General features: G+C 39.4%; 1 pseudogene; it reads right to left on the bottom strand.

The window, feature by feature from the left end:
* Positions 1-3,834: 3,834 nt before the first annotated feature.
* Positions 3,835-19,821, bottom strand: LOC139467055 (innexin unc-9-like; annotated as a pseudogene).

The following is a 19,821-nucleotide window of genomic DNA, read 5'->3' on the forward strand; positions in this document are numbered from 1 at the left end:
GGCAACGAATATCATCATATATACATATATGGAGCCCTAAAACTAGTGTTTTCACCATGATCGACGTTCTCTACCATGTCGTCTGACTAAACCGACATACCGTGAGGGTATCGCGAACATGAAATATGCAAATTATTCAATCTAACTATTTACCAGTTTTTACAAATAGTATTTTCAAATCTATGTTATCTTGTGTACATTATTACTTCTATTGCGGCCTCATTTCGACCACAACTTGTAATACAAACCTAAAAAGGAAGATCCACAGTTATTTTTATATTCATTTAAGCAAAGACTGAAGGATATATTTTGTCAACATCGGCGCCAAAGTATTTCTGAATCACTTTATCTCAGCAATTACAGCAAAGTAAAATCATTGTTACGAACGGTAAGATATTTAACTTGTTAAAATGATAAAAGTTTAATCAGAGGCTATTGTAAACTTAGAATTTCATTGCATAATTTTAATGTAAATATATGTCGCAGGTCCAAAGACGGTGATATTGTGAACTCTATTTGTACAAACTCTTAATCCGGAGAAGTAGAGGATGAATACCATGTCTTACTTATATGTGAAACGTATTCCCATTTAAGGTATAAATTTCTCCCCATGTTGCAAGGTACTTTTAAAGACCGTCAGTTAATGATAAATCTGCTAAACTCTGAAAATCCTGATATGATCCATGCTGTTTCTGTATTCTTAAAACCTGTCTTTAGACTGAGGAATGTGTAACTTGATTTAAAATCTGATCATGTACATCACGTGACAATGTTAATATCCAATCTGCATTGTACTATGGGCCTTGATGTCTAAAATATTGAATAAACTGTCTGTCTGTCGATTACAGGACAATTGAAGCGCCCTGCAAATCACTATTTCAACAAGTCATGTTGTCGCCCATACATCTGGGACAGATTCCATTACAAAGACTATGGAAAGTTAAATTCATACACCTTATGATATAGAGTGGATAACTAACAACATGTGTACAACAACCAGGGAGGTAGTTTATATTTTGATTCTACAAGCTTCAATATCTACAAGATCTAGTACTACACGTAAAGTCAGTATATTTGTATGGCTGACAAAGCCAATGAGGTAAACACATTTGGTCATTACAGTCCGATTGACTCCAAATGAGAACGATGAATTGCAAAATAACTCGAAATACAGAAAAGTGTATGAAACATCAATACGGTACTTGACCATGAATACCCTGTACCCAACAAAATCTGAATTTTGTTGAATTTAAGACCCATGACGGATGAATTTCTTTAAGAAACTATCATGTAATTGTGTATAGAAATGTGTAGATGACACGTAGGGGGACTAACCGTGGAAGGAACAGCGCAAGCACGGTCTGCACGTGCTACACAGTGACCGTGTTCATTCAATGACAAGATGCGCTACTCAGCTGATGTTAAACAGTTGATGTTGAATGTGTATGATTTCTTTAGAAGTGAAGCAGAAAGAGCAAAGCCTTTTAATGCAATTAATAAATTCTTGAAACGAGCTTCCCTCAGAAACTTGAAAATGTCTTTAGTCGACGAGATACAAATAGTCAGGCCATGGAGGTAGGAAACATGTCAAAACCACGCAAGGTTGATAAATTGGACAGTTTTCAGAGGAATCAAGTCAGACGTGCAATTGTTAAACTGCACTCAGAAAATAAGTACATGTCCCTAAGAATTTTGAAGAAACACCTTGAAACTGACCATGATTTAGGTGTTACAAAGTACAAACTATGGCAGCTGTTGCATACATTTGGTTACAAATACAAAAAGATAACTGGAGAAAATAGGGCTGTGTTGTGTGAACGGTCTAACATTGTTTGTCTCCGAAATCATTACCTTCGTATCATCAAGCAGAAACGTGAAGAAGGATATGAGCCAGTCTTCTTAGATGAGACAAGAGTAAATGCGTCACACACAGCCAGCAGTCAGTGGGTACCCAGTTGTGACTGTAAGGAGTCTGGTAGAAAGTTACCAATGGGAAAGGGTGAAAGACTCATAGCTCTCCATGCTGGTTCTGTTAGTCAGGGTTTTCTCTCATACTGTGACCTCGTCTTTGGAGCCAAGGCCAAAGACAACAGGGACTACCACACAGAAATGAACGGCAAAGTATTTCTGGAGTGGATAAAAGATAAATTGTTCCCTGCTTTGCCTACCAAGTCTCTCATTGTCATGAACAATGCGCCGTATCATAGTGTGCAGGATCCAGAAAGCAAGACTCCAACCTCTAATAACCGTAAAGGAGACATGGTTACTTGGCTGCAACGGAGAAACATTACCTTTCCTTCTCGAGCGATGAAACCACAGCTCTATGAAATCATCCAAACTATGAAACCTGACCCCGTGTATAAAGTTGACAGTTACATCAAGGGTCAGGGTCACGCTGTCTTACGACTGCCACCTTATCATTGCGACCTGAATCCAATCGAGTTGGTATGGTGTATCGTCAAGGGTGACGTTGGACGATCGAACAGTAGAAACATGGAGGAGTTTTGTGGCCACAGTCGATGACGAGATAGAGCCACGTTATTGGTCACGAGATGGACTACGGCCAGCAACAGTCCAACCTATAATAGTGGCAGTCAGTTCAGGCACCGGCAGTTCTGACGACGAGATCTATGACATGAGCAAGTCAGATTGCAACTGAAATTATCATGAGACGGCCCCTCTAATGCTCTGTCATTTCCCCTACCACAGAACGTGCAGTGCATGCGTGCTTGCGCTGTGCCTTCCACGGTTTGTCCCCCCTACGTGTCATGTACACATTTCTATACAAAATTACATGATAGTTTCTTAAAGAACTTCATCCGTCATGGGTATTAAAATAAACAAAATTCAGATTTTGTTGGGTACAGAGTATTCATAGTCAAGTACCGTATTGATGTTTCATACACTTTTCTGGATTTCGAGTTATTTTGCAATTCATCGTTCTCATTTGGAGTCAAACGCACTTGTAGGTGTCGCTAAGTTGCTCGAACCTTGAAGAATGACATAGTTGTTCCCCTTAGCCCATTGCTGAGACAAATGATACATGCTTAGAGACTTACACTCGGCAATTTCCAGCATGCTTAAAGACTATTTCCAGCATTTTCCAGCAATGAGACACCAGTATTAGTTTGAATATGGATTGGGGCCCTGAGCAAATACATTTCCAACAGAGCAAAAATACTATATACAACAATTACAATTGTATGTGTGGTAACCTCTTCTTACATTTCATATAAAGAGACGTAATTTCGCGAACACTTGGTTTCATCACTGATTTTCAGTTATCCATTCATCTAATTGTTGTCGTTTTGAATTTACAGTCAGAAACATTTTTTATCACATTCAATTTATAACATTAAATTACAAAAATTGCAGTTTTAATGCTTGACATATTACTTGAGAGTGAGTCGTCTTATTTGGTGGCACTTGATTCGTATACCAGCGCTGAGGTCTGCATAAGAAGGACCAGGCGATCGATACCACACATTACCCGACATGCATGATCACGTGATACAATTATGTGCCTACTTTGGCGTTTCGCACGCAGCATATGGATACACTTGCTTACAACAGGTTTTCTTCAAGACTGTCATCTCAACGTACAACTTCGATGCATCAGTTTTTTTCTCGTTAGTTCTGTGAAGTCAAACACTGAACAACAAGCTTGTGCACAACACAGCGCCATCCACTTAATAAATTAACGACTAACGAACCAACTAGGTCTGCCTTTTCCACTAAGAACTTTCATAACATGGTTTGTATTAACATGTATGTGTTTATTATTCAATACGTTACTGACATTGGATAAAAATATACATGGAAAGCGGAGCTAAAGTTACAGGATTATACTTAAAAATGACTGTTCACGTACGAGACAAAGTTCAGGGCCTGGCTTGGGATTGGCTAGGTGAAGTGAGGTGAATGGGGTTCAAGGTTATTGAGAAGGTCGTCCTTATTGCCTTCATATCAGTTTGAGCCTATCAGGCCATGCAAACAAAACATTGGTAAGGAGCAGAAATATAAAACACAACGTCGAAACAAAGAAAAACGGCAAACTGCACACCAGAGTCTGGTACTTGTAATTCAGCATCTAAACTAATAGATAGTGAATATAAGGACACATATATATAACTATATAAGGAGATGCATATATAGAATGACGCGGTAATCATGTGAATTCTTGGAGTAAAACAAATCTAGGTCACCAACTATGTTGAATAGCCACGAGAAATACCGAAACACGAATTAGTTATTCACTAATGCACAATTGTTTCGAGTTGCATGATACATAAGTACTACTCTCACATAGTAGGCGCTTTCTCCGGGTTTTCAGCACAAGGTGGTAGCGTACTCATTGGTAACGCTGCTATGGTTCCTGTTGCTCCGGTTAGGACAGCGCCACCTTCCGTTTCTCCTGTGTAGAGGTTGCGCTGGTTTTGCCATTCCCGTTCCTTCTCCTGAAACACCTGGTACAAATGTTGGGTAAGATCTGCTGCAACTAATTCGCTGGAATTCCGGGAGAACATGGGCAAGATAAACACACCATCGATTCCGAGGAAACTGCTGATGAATCATGTTACAGCGGGTTCGTTAGGGCGAGCTCCTTTGGGAGCGTTGATGTGGGCAGCTATCCTGCCATCTCTTAGGAACGGTAGGAAGAGATATCCTGCCCGCAGAACAAGATTTAAGATTGTGATGAAAGCTAGAAGGAAGACCCAGTACCACAGGAATATGAACATCTTCTCATAGATTTCGGTGATTTGCAGAGTACACTGAACTGCAAATCTCTGGGTATTCTGCAAGAAGTGAACTTGAAAATGGCAATAAATATATTTTACAAGTAATGGTTTTATGATGGAGTCAATATCAAAATCAGCATATGACCCAACCCTGATTGCCAGGTATTGTCTAAAGTAAGTCGTCAGGAACATAAACTGCACTATGAGATTGATACATGAGAGGAGCTTCACAAATAGGTACAGCAGAGCCAGAAAGAATCGATTTCTTCTCAGGAGACTTCCAAATACGCGGGCTGCATCACTGAAAATGGCCTGGCGATTCTCCGGACTTGTCAGTTGTACACTTCTCAGGGACTCGACAGTTTCCTCCATATTAAGAGTGAGCAAGTGCTTGCAGCTGTTCCAGATGATGTTTGGTACTTTGAAGGCGAGGGCTTGGAAGAAGAGTATGAGGGGTATCCAGAGGTGGAAGGAGGGAACAGAGGGAGGTTTTGTTTCGTCATCATAATTATCAGATATTGATTTGTTATAATACATGTCCTTCAGAAAACACGATTCCTGTGTGTACGAGATCATAGAGCTTGTGAATTCAGCAGGGCACTAACATTTAATGGGTGTAGTGATGTAACGTAAGGCGAATGATCCGACAGAACACAAGACCAATAGAAGGACTGTCCAGAAGCCGTTGATGGAGTCAACATGATCCTGATCTACTTCACGTCCAAACCATGATCCAAATACTGCCATTTTTGTCTGAAAACAAGTAAAAATGATTAAGTCGAATTGGAATCGATCTATCTTCATATTTTATGTGCATATACTCAATATCCTTATAAGGTATAAACGCCATATGCCCATGTCCATAAATTCAGCACGATTGATGTTACTATGAGAGATGGATGCCTTATCTTTTACATGGACATTTCTAAATACAAGAGCGCCTCTCACAAACCTTGTATAGTTCATAAAAATATATTTTGATCTTAAGGCAGTCAAACATGGGCAAACCAATATAAAGTGGTACTCATTATCTTCAATTATTCAACGAGCAACACCAGGTCGTCTTCCAACATGTATCATAAGTGTCAGTTCACCAATTCTAAATAACAGCGAACCGTGAATGTATATAAATATTACACAACTGCTAGAAGTGATTTTATTCTTGATAAGACATAGTTTACCTGTTTCACAACTTTTGAATATCACTTTTGTTGATTATAATCTTTTGTACAAAGTTATTTAAAAAGTAAAATATTTTCCCCTACTTTTTGTTTGATGCATACAAGGTCATAACCGTAAGAGAACAATAATCTTTTTTCATTTAAAACCCACGTTACACGATTGCACTGATCTGAAGATAACATTGCTTCAGGTATATAGATGTTCTGATATCGTTCAATAACCTCCGTGGTCTAGTGGTAGAGCGTCCGCCCGGAGAGCGGAACGTCCGGGGTTCGATCCCCGGCCGCGTAATACCAAAAGACGTTAAAAGATGGTACTTGTTGTTACCCTGTCTGGCGCTCAGCATTAAGGGGCTAAAACAAGCACTGGTTGGCTCGGTGTCAGTATACTGTGTCTGAGTGGGGTATTCATGTTGAACTGCGGCATGGTATCTCAGTGAGCTAGCACCATAAATCGGCTTCAGTCCGGACTAGTACAAGCAGCCACACAAACACATACACGTACATGCACGTCGCTATTTAAGTGCAATAATCTTGGACGCGACGTTAAACCCAATTTCACCTCACCTTTAATAACTAATAACAGCCAATTCCCTTCTACTCATTTACTTCACTGATTTACCCTGCTGAACTAGAAAAAGAAGACTAGTGAGAACGCCTCATCTGTTTCATATTAAGATCCATCCATAAAGATAGATAGTGACAAAATACTCTCCACAGGACTGTATGACAAGAGGGATGACTTCAACTTTCCAATTCACTTTCCCTTCATTTCGAGCGATATTCCAACAGCTCCTGCCTTTGGTGTTTACATTTCACAACCTTTCTCCCATGATTTCAAAGGGCTTCACATAACTCTTGCCCAGAAATTGTTTGACCAAGGTTACAAGTCCTCACTGAACTTTGACGCAATAGTGACAGCAATGATGTCCGATGCAATTCCATGTTGTGACTTGTACCATACGTGCCCGGCTGTTTTCAGGAGAACAATTAACTTGCTGTCATTTTTATTTGGATATTTGTAATTAGACATTGATAACAATTTCAACAGATATTTAATACATCTCTGGTGATAACATTTGTATACTGTCATGAATTAAAGCATTAAGTCGGGCTTTTCTTGTATAGAATGTAAATTGATCATCAGTGAACATGAACCATTCTCGACTTACACCAACTGATATTTGCCACAAGAAAATAGTTTGATATTTAGACGGTTTTTTATTGACATTGTCAAATGGAGTCTAAAATAGATTCTCTTGGGTTAGATGTGAACATTTGTACTTCACAAGATGCTGATAAGGAAAGAGACCAAGCAAAATGTTGAAAGATATCACAGCAACAAGAGATATTAAAAATATACAGCGTACATCTCCCGTGGTAGCAAGTAACTACTACTAAGTCCAACTAAAACAACATAACACCAACTAAACTTGCAATGACTGTGTCCTCTTTGTGATGTTGATTTAAAACTTGTGACTTCACTCCAAGGGTTAGAGTACAGACAGTTTACCAACACATCCAAATACAATCCTAAACACTGCTCACAATAGTAAACAACCTAATCTTCTTCAAGTGGTTAGAATTGACCGCAGTACAAGCGAACAGGAGTTGGGGCTCTACATGAATACATGAACGTCCACTTATCTTCGGGGGCGGTTGGGTAGCCGAGTAATTAAAGCGTTCACTCGTCACGCCGAAGACATGGGTTCGATTCCCCACAGTGGTACAATGTGTGAAGCCCATTTCTGGTGTCTTCCCGCCGATATTGATAGAATATTGCTAAAAGCGACATATAAACAAGAGCAAAAGTGAGCGTGGCTCACTAATACCCCCGACCCGCCTAGTGTGTCAGTAGTTTCAAATTAAATAGCTAGGATAGGGTTAGGGTTTGAAAAATTCATAAAAAATGGACTACACTTTTTTTCTTTTGACTGCACCACTCCATATGACACAGATTATATGTACTAAATTTGAGATGAATCCACTAAATAATTTAGGAGAAATCGCGCGGACAAAGTTTTCGGATGGACGTTAGGGTGTGAAAAATTCATAAAAAATGGAAAATTCATAAAATAAATGGATAATTCATAAAAAACAAACATTTTTTTTCTTTTGACTTCACCCCTCCATATGACACAGATTATATGTACAAAGTTTGAGATGAATCCACTGAATAGTTTAAGAGAAATCGCGCGGACAAAGTTTTCGGACGGACGGATGGACAGACGGACGGACGGACGGGCGGACGGGCTAACTATAACTATAACTATATACCCCCGACCTTTTAGGTGGGGGGTATAAAAATCACCTACTCTTCGTATAAGCTGTACTTGTAAATTTCATTACATGCATTTTAATACAGTTCCTGCTACGATGGTTTCTCCCACATGTATCATTCCCATGGGGAAACGACACCATATTGTGTTTTGTTTCTTTCATAATGGATATTATATGTTGCCTTACATTAAAATATAAGCTTCTGATTGGTTAAGGAGTGGGCAACTATTTTCCATGTAGCCCGCTCCGAGACGGTGTACTAATTTCGTGTAGCCCACTGGGAAATCAATCGGATCACATCATGGGTAGCCTAAACTCTGGGAACAACTGCAAACTTTTCTTGTAGGGCACCTAGACTTGGATGACAGCTGGGACAGAACTGATTTGTTCTAATTCTGCCGACGCTTTGTCAGATTGTGCATTCTACCAATTACAACATCACGCTCTGACCAAACCCTATTTGAAAGACATTTAACAGGTTCTTCTTCTCTATTGCCTCATTTTGGGATTTTCTTTGACAACATCCATAATGATTTTAAAGTTGTGATTCCAATTGGTAGGAGACAGGTCCATATTTGAACAAGAAAGGAGCATTAATCACTACCCCCCGCCTTTGGGCACATTAGAATTTCGTTAGTTCATATAGCTGTAAATGATATGGAAATTAATGTTAACTGTAAGAAAAATAGTCCTATAAAGACAGAAAATGGAGAGGCACTAGGATCGCTTTACGTCATCAGAAATGTGAAATTAATACACACGAAAGGGCCCTTCTGTGGCACCAATTTTCGAACTGCCTTGATAAGTATCTCTTAGATGAGCTTGCAAAATTCCATTCATGTAACTTTGTAGGTTCTGAATAAATGTGTCCCCATTGAAGACATTATACATAAAGTAACACAACACGGATCAAGAACTGTAACTATGTATGCACAAACACATGTACTAAAGGAAGTAACCCTGGCTAAAAATATTTCAAGGCACCAATTTTCGAATTCAGTGTTGATAATCGGGGACCAATCATTTGATAACCTGGGGAATGCCTTGGATTTTGTCTGGAGATCAGATATTTTTCAGCTACAGGGGTTGGATTGGTTGGGGTGGGTGGCATGGGGAAGCAGTTCCACTGTCTCGGCCGAAACAGCTTCTATTTTATTCGTCTAACATTTGTACCAAGCCAGTGATATGTCTCTGGGACAAAAGGTAGACTAGCGGTCAAATTAAATTGGTTGATGTCAATAAGCGAGAAAACACTTTCCATATTTAAGCATCTTCTCGAGACAAGAGAGTTAACTGACTAAAAGTCCAGTTTCCACTCTTGCCGAACTAGGCAAGTTCCTGGGCTCGATCGTAGCGCCACCAGTGGTTATTACGAGTTATGTCCCTTATTAGCCTCTCCTGTGGACCAATCAGATTCCATCACTTGCATTTGTTTCAAACAAAATGGCGGCGCCCAGTCAAGACGATCTAATCGATAATCAAGGTCTATATTGTGATAAAACGGGACTTACATCGCGAAGTGCATGATCAAAAACATGAGAAGGTTTGGAAAATTCTGTTGACAACGAGTTGGCGGTGCACATGCTTTGCAAATTCTGCAATCTGCACGACAGTTTACGAACCGGATTTCGCTTTCGTTGCGCGATTTTGATTGGACTATGCATAGACTCGTTACACTGCAAACACGAAAATGTCATTTTTTTCGTATAAGGTCATTGGACGTAAAAACGAAGCTGTTTCGAGGCTTTCAAACCATCGTTTTTCCGTCCAAATAACGTCGATATTTGACATCGGAATTTACTGGGAGAGAAAGATATCAGTAAGCTCTTTCCCTTTTGACTGACATGTCAATCAAACAACAGCGTCTGCCGGTATTTCTACTTCTCCGATTTCATTGGTCAGTTCTCATGTGTTAGATCACAGGCCCGAGTTTGACGTTGTACTCGAAGCGCTAAGCGGAAGTACTGAAATCAATCGTTCTGCGCATGCGGATTGTTTAATGCCTTGTCCAAATTTTCCGTTCTGTGCATGCGCGATTTCGCGTATTGTTTCCTAGATTTAATGTCACCGCTATTTGACAATGATTCATAAACACAGTCTCGTGATAAGTTTGGAATCGTACAATGTCGCTTAAATTTATGGTACGTAATTTATCAGCACGCATTTCCCATTAACTAATACAATGATAACGGTAATAATTTTGGTCAAAATAATTAGGAAAGCGCAAGGCTCAGGAACGTCTGAGTATAGGAAAATGATTTATACTTTCGCAAGTTATATAATCGTCAAATACGCAAACGAATATCAACCGGCTTTTAAAACTTATTTTTGTAGAAGGTGAACTTTGTGCATATTGCCAGATATTATATGCATATATATATATTTCCGATATTGCTTATTTTAATGTTTATTAATAGTTTTAAGGTTCGTTCGCCTAATTGACGGGATTCCACTTTCTCATTTGTATATGACACTTAAGGAGTGTCCTGTTACTGTAAACAGATTAGTTGTGGATTCCAAACTGGTGATGTCTATAGAGACTAATGAATAGTCTCTAAAACTGAATAGTTTTGAAAGAAACAAGTAACACCATTTACATTGAAGAGGAGCATTCTCTACCTTAAGGAGATCATAGTTACATGCAACATGCTAACTTATCTGTCATGCTTATCTAAGACACAGACACACACACACAGACACAGACACACACACACACACACACACACACACACACACACACACACACACACACACGCACACATACATTTTGAGTTACCAATCCCTGAATTGAGTAGATGTGCGTTACGAAATTCCTCCAAGTCGTCATCAATATCGGTAAATGTCTGTGATATTATTACCCATCCAAATACGCCGAATATTGTGCTTTCTTGACAACAAATGTTATAGTTAAGATAACACCTTCTTAGTAAAGTACAGATTCTCGTACTGTTTGGGGTTGAGTCCCGTTCGGGATTTCGACCCACACTGTGAGTGAGGCACCCAGTCACCAGCACACAAAGTCAGCGATCTAGCCCAGCCACCGAGGCTTCCACCAAAAATAAAGGTCGGACAACTGTTAGTCTAGATCAGGTACTTTGTGTACCCCTCCGACAAGTGAAAAATGACACGGCTCCCTCGGCCGAAAGCTTTGAACACACAAAGATTAAGAAAGTGATCAACTGTAACAAATGTTATATTTCGAGAACACTTTCTCAGTAAAGAACAAATTCTCGTACTTTTTAGGGTTGAGATAATAGACGTTGATGGTTGATTATCAATGGACAAATTAAAGCCAAAACTCAACTTATGAATGATTGGTAATCGGCAATGGACAATGGGCAAACGGGAGGCCGGGGTAATTAGCGCCAATTATCCGTCGGCTTCCATTCTTTCGTTTCCTCCTTTGCTATCTTTTTACTTTTGTTGTTCTTACAGGTACATATATATGTTCTCTACCAATAGCATTTATTCACCTAATGAGGGAATAAGTATATACTCCGAAACGTTGTGTTCCTCATAATAAAGACGTCGACATCAATACATGATCTTCCTATTGTGTATCACTTCTTAATGCCCTTCAAAGACTCAATCTAGCTTTGCTTTTATATGTGGAGATATTAATATGCGTAGAATATAATATGGTCATGCCTATAAAGATTTGGGTACTTGTCTACATGAGCATTTAGACATAAATTGTATAGCTAAAGAAATTGCTGAATCTGCAGGGATGAAGTACACATTATAGCAAGCTGTGATCTTTATTCACACTTTAGATATTCGTAACGGAGATCTGTAACTGTAGTTTATCGTAATTTTCCGCAACTCTCTCCTCCTGACCAGTTAAACATCTTAGTGCATTCTGATGCCCTTTCCAGGCTGCCCTTTCTGTGATGTTTTGACGGCTGAAATCTATTGTGTTATAATAATCTCGGTTGCTGATATTTAATATGTACATATTGTAAAATATTTACGACATTTCAAACGTGTAATTCGATGCATGCAATGCAATGTGAACATGAGTGCGGATGCACGAAGGTGGTAATAGTTATAGTGCGATGGATGTAGGAGAATGGTAGGAGGGTGTATGTATGTAAGCATATGTATGTACCGATACTAGAGGGCGGATATAGTTATATATCGATGGATGTTGGGGAAGGGAGGGAGGGTGGATAAATAGAGAATACTACACTCATTCTCGTTAGATACCATTTTTACGAAACGAGTGGACTTTCTATGGTATCTGACCGAGCGAAAGCGAGGTCAGATACCAAAGAAAGTTCACGAGTTTCGTAAAAATTATATCTAACGAGAATGAGTGTGGTATTTTATTTATTACCCACGTTAAATATATATTTAAGTGTAAATACATAACAACTTTCGTTCGTTGACAGACCAAACTGAAACCGGTTGCAAAATCTGGTTGCGCATGAATATTGATAGATGACCAAATATGGGCATTGTTGACATGTTTATGCATACGCATTAACAACATGCGCCTGCTGTTCTGTTTGCAAACAAACCAGCACCGACGCTCAAGATCCTTTTGGAAGAAAGTCTTCAACTTTTGGTAATTCAAGCGCCATGTTGTAAGTACGCAGGACACCGATAAGAAAATTTGAAATGTCACATTAGCGCCGCGCTTTGAATATCGGACCAACAGTCGGTCACACTGCCGGGGTCCTGTCTGTGCAATCAAAATGGTTCGGTTTCCTTGATCTATCAGCTGAATTTATATCATGTTCGTACCATTTTGGAAGAGGGATTTCAGACTGTTCGCCAAAGACATTCATGTTAACTGTACCACCCTTTACTGAAGACGTGAAAATCAACAAACTCAAGTCTGCTTGCATGTCAGTGACAGCTTCGAACGATCGAAGGGCAAGGTCGCCACCGGAATAAGAAAAGACAACCGCGATCCACTCACAGCGTTTTACGCTAGAGATAGGGAATGTTACTGTTCACATTTGGGATGTTTGGGGCCACAAAATCAGAAGTCAGGCACACTTCCACGGAGTTTTCGAATGATTTTTATCGGAACTGTGAACTTTAAGTGATCTGGTCGTGCTGTCGTGTTCGTTCATTCATGAACAACACCTACCGAAACAGCGCCACAAAATACGCTTCAAAGGGGACACCGATGGCACAACCGGATCATCCCAAGTAAGTCTAGATATCTGTCCAGATAGTTTAAACAGACTTCATTTTACCACGCTTATCCTTTTACGTTAAATCAAATTGAAAGTTGCGAAAATGGTCGGGTGCGTCACGCTCAAGGGACGCGCTCGATCGGCAGTCGTACATTGTAAATCGATTTATAGATCTAGCTCGATTATACGTCTGTAGGAGCTTTATGCATAACTTATATTGAATGCAAACCGAATTTGATGCGTGTGACTATCTTGTTTGGTTTAATAAAGTGTTTGTAAATATCTCTCGTTCTCATGAATTTCTTCAGTTCTGCCTGGTCTCGCGATTTTTTATGAATGAAAAAAGTAGTCCCGGTGTGACAGAGGTCACGGTTATCCAATCAAAACGAATAAAACAAGGTCAACCTTGTACGACACACGTGTGACGTACGGATTTAGTATCTTACCACCTGTATCTTCACCACGTGGGTAATAATGTATATAAGCATGCGCATGGATCCATGATGGCTTACGTCGACATAATGAGATGGTTGTAGGGATACGGTTGGGAAAGCTGAATGCGGTGTGTGCGTGCGTGCGTGCGCGCGTGCGTGCGTGCAAGCGTTGTGATACGAGGGTTGGCGAAAATATTGTGAGATGATTGTGTAAGTAAGTACAGTGGTTGAGGATGTGGCAGGTATGGGTATTGATACATGCAGACGTGGGGTTGGCAACTTGGTGTGCCTGTACTGATGTCTTTTGTTTCACTCACTAATAGTGTTTATAGTACATAACCGTATGCAGTCTAACCCATTTAATTGGCATGTATGGATATATTATCCATCTACTTATACACACTTATTATGGACATATACAGAACTTCATGGTACCTTAATATTAAAAAATTACGCGTGAAGATCCGGGTTAGAAAAGGCCTTCAACAACCCATGTTTGTCCGAAGGCGACTAACATAATCGGGTGGTCACGCTCGCTGACTTGGTTGATGCAGGTCATCGCATCCCAGTTGCGTAGAGATGCTCTTAATGTCAATAACTGGATTGTCTGGCCCAGACTGGATTATTTACAAACCAGCGTCATATAGCTGGTATATTGCTGAGTGCGGCATTTAACAACAAACAATCAAACCAAAACTATTATGAAACACCTTCCAACAATGAGAAATTAAACTTTTATTTTCTATATATTTAGTTTCATTTACAAAATATTTTAATCCATAGTTTACCATCATTGCGTTGCTTTCTTGTCTGTCATTCAATGCACACGATTAAACCCCTACACTTTGAATATTAGATTTTTCACAAATGGTTACGTTAGTGAGTTGCCTCGATCTCTGGTTACCTACTCAAACGATCAGATCAAAATAATGTATTTGTACTATGATATTTCAGTTTATGTAATCCATAATACGAAATTAATAATTCATTTATCACAGTATGGTTCATATTCGTTTATATCACTATCTGATGTTAAGGTTTTATTGCAGAAATTATAATGAATTCAAAATGTAGGAAGATACACAATTTGCCATTATTTGAAATGCAATATTTCTCAACCTTTAAACTATACAAAGTATAATATAATGATTAGAATGCCTGTAACCGGCAGTGTTTAAGAAAGAAATATTAGTCGATTAGTCCGATTTTTCATACATGTATATGCCCTTCAGTAGCAGTATTGTATATCTCCAGATAGATGTTTCTCATGTTCTCATTATTTGTGGATAGTTTAAAAAAACATAGAAAATATATATGCTACCATGACAAAAGAATACAGAGTATACAATAACTCGCAATTGTTCAAAAAGAGATTTCAAATCACAAATAACATATCTGATATAAACAGACTTGTGTAAGGTGGTTACGCTTTAATCTCTACATTGTGCCCTTGTCCGTGGGCCCTTGTCATATTCAGCAAACAGCACAAACCCGAAACTCCACAACATATCCGATTACACTGACCCAGCGGGATTCACCCTACACGTCAGTTCTCCATGCGATACTGACGCCCTTGTATGTCTCCCAGAGCACAGAGAATAAATTTAAAAGGAATCCACCTCAAGTCTAGAACGATTTGACAAGCCTAGAATGCCTCAATTCTATCCATGAAAGTGAGCATTAATAAAAAATATTGTTCTAAGCTCTTTTAGATTATATTTTGTAGAATACATATTTTAAACTACGAAAATTTTACTGACACCGGTGCTGACCCTATTGAAGCTATATATAGCTCGAATAAGAATGTCGAATTGTCGTCCATTGTACGACAAGTTAGGATATCATATAGTAATCGTTGATGCCGCGCTACACTATAATATGAATTTGAATCAAGTTGACTAGTATGTACAGTACTACAGTGAACATGTACATGATCATGCCCTTCGTAATATCAAATACTAATATATTATTGTGAGATGGATTTAACTGGATCAGTGGTGACATGTGATGTTAATATCTCATCAATTTCTTTCCGGGTTGGTCTATCCATGTCTACAAAATAAAAATAATAAAATCATAAAGAAGCAGAGAGCTGTGGAAATCGAGACTTTCCCAATCATTGTAGACTTGAGTTGGTCTCATTTTTCACTTTATTCTCTTGGGTCTACGTCACAGCTCATACCACACAAGAACAAGACCAATTTGCCCCCGGTCGAGGCTCCTGGATTTTGGTTATATCATCTAGCATGGTTCTTTATCATCCCTATTATGAAAATCTGATATCTCTCCTCACAGCTGGCTTATATATATATTTCTGCTGATTAGTCGAAACAGAGTGAGTGAGTTGATACTACATATGTAAACGGTTCTATTTTAAATGACTGCAGAGCTCCATTATGCAGACAAATTGTTTTGTTTTGTTTTGGGTTTTTTTGGGTTTTTTTTGGGGGGGGGGGGGGGCTAACGAGGTCACAGGTCAGGCGTTCACTCGTTAGTTGACTGATGCGTTGTCAAGTGTAAGATCTTCCGGACGACCACTGCACTGGAGGCATGTAGATTGTTCATGGGGTACTACGTGTTTGGATCTGAGCGTTATGGACTCGCGGATGGACTTGTGTTTTCAATTCAAGACGTACATGTATCAGGTTGAACTTCTACGACAGATACAACTTGGTTACCGCTTCCTAACTGTAACATTAACTGAACTTTACGCCTTTTATACACATTTGTGATGAGGTGACAATGCGACAACGAGACATATTTTGACCTTGAAAATGTCGCGTTACGGCATCATCGCCGTTTGGTAAAATAAAGAAAATGATTATTCAAAGCGCGACAATTCGACAAATGGCCAAAATGTCGCGTTGCCGAATTGTTAGCGCTTTGGTTAATTTTCACACGTTTTGCTTGTTTTTGTAAGGTCGTCAATGCGACAATACGACAACACGACATTGTCCCTTCCAAGATTTCATAGTGATCGTGAAAGTAAAAATTGGGTTATGAAAAAAAAGCCTAACCCGCCAACACGTGCAAAGGCAAGTCAATTGTTCGCCTGATCGTGAAGTACAAGTCAAAATAGGGAATTGCATCGGACATACATGTAATTTTAGCCACTAATGTGTCACATTTGTGAATATCCTCCACATGTCTACTTTTGAAACTTTGAAACTTTTGAGAAGCGTTACTGCGGCTTTGAATTTAGTAACGTTGATCACAGAACTTCTGAGCAAGTGTAAAACCAAACTCAAGAAAATCATTAATTTGGGAGGCAAAAGCTCTGGATGTCCGTTCGAATCCATAGATGGACTGTATCATAACCAGGTTTCTAGCTTAGCTGGTCGAACTTCAGCTGATCCTTCTCATTTTCAATAGCCCTTTCACACGCTTTTACCACCCGGACGTCGGTTAATTATTCCCAATATTAAATCCAAAAGATCCCATTAAATTCCAAAGATGGTTCCTGTTAGCATTTCCCTTTTAAATAAGAGTTTACTGTTTTCTGTTTAAATTTCCCCCATTGTTATGTGTGCTGATAACTTAATTTTATCTGTCATCTTGTCTTAATAATATGTTACAGTTCTAATTACTAATTTATTTGTTCATGTCTGTGTATCACTCTGATGTAAAAAGAATTTCAAATAAAACATTATTTTCTCTTATTTATTTTATATTACTTCTGCCATGCGACCGGCGGCCTGTAAACCAGCCCCACAGTCATGAAAAGTGATGGACCAGAAAAATACAGTTTCAATCAGCGCCTTTCCAAGTGAAATTGCCAGATAAACACATATCGGAATAATGAATTTGTGACGTCTACAACAGTAGTATAGAAAGTGGACCTCCTCCCGATTGTCAGTGTTTTACAAGTGTTCCCTTGCACGAATCATTCATAGCGCTACAGATTTAGCAACTCCCATATTTCACAATGGACTCTTAGCTCGAGATTAGTTGCGTAGATACGTGAAATGCGCGAGAAAACTATCCATTACTCAGATCCCCCCTAAAATGTATCAACGCTATGCGTAAGTAAGCAATGTAAGTTTGTGGTCGGTCGGGTAGCCAAGAGGTTAAAGCGTTCGCTCGTCACGCCGAAGACCCGGATTCGATTCCGAAATGGGTACAATCTGTAAAGCCCATTTCTGGTGTCCCCCGCCGTGATATTGCTGGAATATTGCTAAAAGCGGCGTTAAACCACTGAGTGAACCATTCTTAAGAAATACTTCACTCGCTCACTTTTAAGTTTGCGTACTGGTATTGCTTTTACAGTAAATGTATTTTCTGACTGAATTCAGGCATCACCTGCATATGCTGACAAACAAGCCTGTACTGCAGTAACGCAAAAGCATTGTCATCGCGCCGATTGCAACTTAGATATGAATATTGCCGTTGTGAGCCTATGCGACATGACAACACGTTGAAAGACGCACTTATGTAGTCACCTGAAAAAGCATTTCATGAAGAATTATTTCTTTAGAAAGGTCCACTCAGTGGTTACCCAATAGTGGGAGTAAAACATATTGAAAACCAAAATAAAATTATGAGAACTCAAGTTAATGGCGAATTGTGATTAAATTCTCATGATCAGATATCCTTCATAGTCAATTCTCAAGACTGTGTCTGAGTGTGGTATTCATGTTAAACTGCGCTGTATGTCAGCGGCGTTAAACCCAATTTCACCTCACCTCAGACCAACACATAATTAACCAGCATTGCAAATGTCGTGATCGGAAAGAGTAAACATGTAGAAGACAGAATATTAGTCACCTAATAGGAGCCCTAAGCTAATTGGTCAATGAAAAACAGAGTTTTGTAAGTTTAAGGGCACATGCTTTCAAGACTGATCATTGAGAATTGACTGAGAATTCTCAATTCTCTTCAGCCTTATCGTCTCAATTCCCTCCAGCCTTATCGTCTCTTAAGATCTATGCATAAAGATCCAGAGTGACAGGAGGATGTCTAAAGCATTTCAATTGTCCTCCTTCCCTCCATGTGGTCAATATTACAGCAGTTCCAGCATTTGGTGTCTGCATTTAGCGACATAATAACCGATTCATTTGATGTCATGTTTCGACAAAAACATCAATGTTGAAAATCTAATTTAGCGACTTTGGAGATACAATCGAGCATAGCCTTTTTACGAAAATTTCAAAATCTTCCAAATTTCAAATTTAAAGTTGCTGGTGGTGCAAAGCAGGGGACCCACCCTTTTGAAGCATACTTATTATGTTGATGTATACAAAAACGTATAACCGAATCATTTGACGTCATGTTTCGACAAAAACATCAAAGTTGAAAATCTAATTTTATATATTGAGCCTATGAAGTGAGTGAGAGAGTTAGCTGGTTTTAAGGCCGCTTTTGACAGTATTACAGTTATATCACGGCGTGCCAGCTCAATGTGGGAGGAGAGCCCGAAGTGAAGCAGGTCCTAGACGTTTACCACTTTGGTGGAACCCACGAGCACGGGCATCGTGCTGACAAACCTAGAAACATAATCGGGGCAAACCGGGATTCGAACCCACAATCATAGATTTATGGCGTGCCCAAGGGACGCAACTCTGCACAGCGAATCGCGGCGCTTTAGGCGACTGGGCCACCGTGTCCCCTGATCGAGTATAACTATTTCACAACAAAATATGATTTAAAGTTTCTATTTCCTTCCATTTCACCCATTTGAGCAAAGCTGCTTTATAAAAGAAACCATACAAATATAGAGGTAACGATCAAACAGTGTTCACATATCCCGGAGTCTACATGGATGCTGGGTTTCTTTGATGATCTGCGTCACCCACTCATACTGCTTAAAAGATCAGCTCAGGAGTTCATAGCAAAGAGAAAATCTCATGAACCGTGAGGGTTTTATGTCAGAAAAGTTTGAACCATACGCATCGTAATAACAGTGAGAAAGGGGACTCGTTACAATAGGAGTATAAATTGCAGTTACCGTTTATGCAGCACTGTTTAGTGAAACCCTTCGTGGAATGTCCTACTTCGGCTGAGCTAACACGTTGTATATCTATCGCGAGGTGGCTGGTCCACT

The sequence above is a fragment of the Haliotis cracherodii genome, unplaced genomic scaffold (genome assembly GCF_022045235.1).
Source record: "Haliotis cracherodii isolate W230 unplaced genomic scaffold, xgHalCrac1.p SCAF_19, whole genome shotgun sequence".
NCBI lineage: Eukaryota > Metazoa > Mollusca > Gastropoda > Lepetellida > Haliotidae > Haliotis > Haliotis cracherodii.